Source organism: Glandiceps talaboti, chromosome 14 (assembly GCF_964340395.1).
Source record: "Glandiceps talaboti chromosome 14, keGlaTala1.1, whole genome shotgun sequence".
NCBI classification, from domain to species: Eukaryota; Metazoa; Hemichordata; class Enteropneusta; family Spengelidae; genus Glandiceps; species Glandiceps talaboti.
The window spans coordinates 19,370,626-19,375,863 of record NC_135562.1 but is presented as its reverse complement, the minus strand read 5'-3'; positions in this window follow the sequence as shown (position 1 = coordinate 19,375,863).

The window sequence follows — 5,238 nt, the reverse complement described above, 5'->3', positions numbered from 1 at the left end:
TTCTATACCGTAACGTCTTTTACATGTATAACTAATGATTATAACCATATGCATAGACCCTCCACCCACTATGCCGTATGTAACTTTTACTGTTGTGCTGTTGATTTTTTTACATTCACCATAAACATGTTTTTCGTTAATTCCATGAAAGATTCTATGAGAAAATGTGATTTGACATCAGAATGTGGAGTCATAATGTGAAAGTTTTAGATTCATCAGAATGTGAACATAAATTCAATACAAATTCCATGTTCCTATCACCTGTCTTTACAATATTATGAAGTGAAAGTGAATTACTGCGATTTAAGAGTTTAGATTTATGGTACCTCTCTTTCACTTTCTTGTTTCAAAAGGAACAAGACATGATAGGCGCATAGAATTTTGTTGACTTTATGTTTGAAATGTAACAAGAATCTAAAACACTCAGAAACATCATGACTCTGTAGTTTATTGTCAAGTTACACATTTTCATTAACTAATTAACAGAATTAATGAAAAATTGTGTTGTCACCCCCAAAACACACTCACTTTGGGTCAGTATAAAAAAATCAACACCATGAAAAAATGTATGCATAGTCACATTTCTGAAAATATATAGTTTCAGATAGTTACCATCATTATGTACTGAGCATCTTTCATTTTAATGTAGGTAATCATTGTGTCTAGAAACACAGTATGCGTGGTCTTGGTTGATACTACTCGAATGAATCTCAGTAGAGTCATTACCTGTAGTTACTCTTTATGTTGTTGTGTCAGGTATTATGAAGTCATCAACAAATTTACCAATGACTGTGTTTATGCACTCTTTCTTACAGATGGTCTTGCTGATGTGGATATGAGGGATGTGATGGTTTGGTTTGCTGGTAGTTGATGCCATCTCAAAGACTTTCAGCACACCCTCTATGACAAAACATTTGACAACCAGTGTCAGGAATTGTTTTACTGCATCAAAGTTCTTGTTCATATCAGCAGGTATGTTATTACATTGTAGTTCTCTGTAAAATTTCAGAGACTTTTTGTCTCGTAATGATTCCTGTTTATACATCTGTTGCCACAGTACAACAAGATACACCCTCAAGGCATGCCAGTTTTCAATGACATTTGATTTTCATGTTCAATTCATTCAGCATTAGGATGATAATCCCAATGAATGTACTTGCTCTTCTATGTTTATCCATATGCTAGTCCATGCTAACAATAGGTGTTCATTTGCTGAATGACTATCCAGTTGCCTATCCAACCATGTTGCTATCTTTGCGAGATACACTATCATTTAGCTGTTGCTATGGGCGTGGTCATGTTGTTAGATATATTTGCATATATTTTTGCATGTTTTTGTTCACTTGTGTATGAATTCCTGATATTATGTTTGCAATATACGTGATCATTTGGCTGTTGCTATGGGCGTGGTCTTGTTGCTAAGCATATTTACATACATTTTTAAATGTTTATTCATTTGTCTATTAATCCCCGTTTTCTTCACAATATGTGATTATTTGGCTGTTGCTATGGGCGTGGTCTTGTTGCTAGGCAAATTTTCATACAATTTTTGAATGTTTATTCAATTGTCTATTAATCCCTGTTATCTTTGTGAAATACACAACTGGCTATTGCTATGGGTGTGGTCATGGTTGCTAGGGATATTTGCATACATTTTTGAATGTTTACTCACTTGCCTACCAGATGATGTTATTTGACCAAAATATACTGCCAATTGGTTGTTGCTAAGGGCGTGGTCATGGTTGCTAGGGCCAATTGTGTCAACATATTTTGAAGAAAATCTGCATAATAACACTTCTAGAAACATCTCTCACCAAGTTTCAATGTCATTGACCAAGTACTTTGTGAGATATGTTTTTGACCAAAAATGAACATTTTTACACCAAATATGCATATCACTCATGACATCATTGTATCCTTAATATTTCTTCATCTATACATCCCTAGATGCATTCCCATTAAATTTCAGCCCAATCTGCTCAGCAGTTTTGGAATTATTGAGTTTTGATCAAAAAAGACACATTTGTAGCCCTAATTTGCATATTACTCATGGAATCATCATGTCATGAACAAATCTTACTTTACACACCCTTAAGAATGTTCCCACCAAATTTCGCACCAATCTGCCCAGTAGTTTCTGAGTTTAAGGTTTTTTTACCAAAAATCACATTTTTTTACCCAAATCACAAACCGGTGGTAAGATCATTTTGATTTGAACAATTTCCCGACTAGACCCCACAAGTAATGTCCCCAACAAATATCGCAATCAGTTCAGCGGTTTTTGACTTTAAGTTGTTCACACACACACACACACACACACACACACACACACACACACACACACACACACACACACACACACAGCCAGACAGACAGACAGACAGATGCCAGGAGATCCCTATAGCACAACTGAACTGAAACTGTAATACCCAGACAGTCCATTCAAGGCATGTATGCTGATAACTAAAACCTGATTTTTTGTTCTTCTTTAAATACAGATAATGAGAAGACCATTTAGCTAGGGATGGGAAAAGACATTGTGGAACTATAAGTAAACATCCATCTAGATTCTACATGTATGTAAATCAAAGATGATATCATGTCTGCTCATATTGAGAAAGAAGACACAAACCCACATGGATGTGATGAAGGAAGGACTTCAGTGATAGTCAAGGTCAACAGGAACATGAATAAAATTTCTTTTCAAGACTGATGTGAATTAGCTGAAATAAACAATCTTGAATTTTGACACCTATGATCATTTAATTTTCACCGGGAAATGATAACAATACTATTTGGATGTCTTACCAGTGTTGGCAAGAAATAGATGTAGTATGGACAATTAAGTTTCCACAGAGATTTCATTTATGAGAAGATACATGATTGAGTGTCACAGTGAATTGATTGTGACAATAAGGAATATTTCATCAGTATGGTACTCTGTAATATACACACTGCATCTAAGTACTCTATAGTGTGTGGTATCATAGTGTATGGTACTCTATGGTGTGTGATATCATTGTGTATGGTACTCTATGGTGTGTGATATCATAGTGTATGGTACACTGTAATATACACACTGCATCTAAGTACTCTATAGTGTGTGATATCATAGTGTATGGTACTCTATGGTGTGTGATATCATAGTGTATGGTACACTGTAATATACACACTGCATCTAAGTACTCTATAGTGTGTAATATCATAGTGTATGGTACTCTATGGTGTGTAATATCATAGTGTTTGGTACTCTATGGTGTGTGATATCATAGTGTATGGTACACTGTAATATACACACTGCATCTAAGTACTCTATAGTGTGTGATATCATAGTGTATGGTACTCTATGGTGTGTGATATCATAGTGTATGGTACACTGTAATATACAAACTGCATCTAAGTACTCTATGGTATGTGATATCATAGTGTATGGTACTGAATTGAATCACTCCAAAATGTATCTATTTCATTCAGACTAATTTTTTTGAGGTCAAGGTTCATTTTACTGATACAAGTACTTCATGTTATTGTATATTATGTTGTTGTATATTTCGTAAGCTTCTTCACTGTCTATGGATGTTCAATGTTTTCATGGTCATTATAGTTGCACACACACAACTCAGTCATCCAGTTCCCTGCAGAAAGTTGTCAGGGTTTCGCAGGACTTTAATGAAACATTCTTTGTAGTCCATGACCATACCCTAGTACAAATATTTCACAACAGATTTTGTAATGATTCAAGTTGTAGAAGTGAGTATTTTGCTCATCACTGCCCAATTTGAAGAATGATACTTAAAGGTGCATCTCATCGCAATAAACATGCAATTTTACTTGTTATTAGTCGCCTGTAGGGGATTTTACATTGGGTTCAGTCCATCTGTCTGTGAGTGCATGTGTGTATTCACCCTCATGTCTCTGGCATGCACCAAAAAACAAACCAAAAAAAAAATTTCAACCACACCTGGCACAAAGGTAACATACCATGTGAGACATATGCACGTCTATTTGTTTTATGACTGAATCAAATATGGCCAAATGGCAGCCATATTTGTTGATAAATTTCACAATATGCATCGGATGTATAAATCACAGTGACTCCATTCAAGTGCCCTCATATTATCAATGATGAACTTTCTAATGAGACATTCATATTTGACTTTGACAAACATTTTCAAAGTGAAATAACCACATTTTTTCTTTCTATATTAACTCAAGAAGTTGAATACACAAAAGACACCTTTTAAATGTCTATACCCAAAGGTAAGCTTCCGTTTTATATCTTGATCTTTGACTTTGATCTCCACATTCAAGGTCAAATAGCAGTTGGTCAAAAAATGATGCAGTTTTGTATCTAGAGAAACCATAAAAATTTGCACAATAACTTTGCCATATAACGCAACAGTTGGGATGATGTCTTTGAGTGAAAGCTTGTTTGAGTACTTGTTTTACATGCAGTTTTACATGATATTTGAGTGCTTGTCTGTCTTTGTAATAAAATATTTTAAAAAGCTAACGGTTGTTATATTGTGTAATTGAGTGAATGTATCGTGGGAAAAGTATATCACTTGAAAGAAAATGAGCAACACTTAACTGTGTCTGAATATGAGTTAATGTATGATTGTGTCTCACTGTTTGATGTAGAGGAGCACATGAATGAAAATCATCAATGAATAATGGAGAAAATCAAAAGATGCAACACAAGGAATGCCACCTACTATGCATTTCATAATGTCATGCACAAAATTTAGACAAATAATTGTTATATTAAATGCCTGGTGCTAAAAGACCATTTTCAGAAGTAATAATGTAACCATTAACCCTACTGTCACCCATACCTGGGCAGCATTACAAATGAATGGGTAAATACAGGAAAGAGTATGTTATTAGTGCCTGTATTGTAAATATTTGACTATAATTCTGAAAAATACAGGCAAAGTATTTACCATTACAAAACTAGTATTTATTCGTGTTGTATTAGCCTATATTTACCATATATTGATTATTCATGGTGAATCATGCTTCCTGTATAACGCATAGTCTCACCTGTATTCATGGTGAATACAGACAATTGTCCAGACAAATACAGAGTGGATTAACAGCTTTTCACAGGAAATGGATTAAGTTTTTAAAAAATCATAATAAAATATGTTTTACTGTGTGAATTATTTGTTATAACTACTGAAAACAATGAAAATTTAGTTTCTTCAGTTCAGATTACCTGTTGTAGAGGCAAAGAAT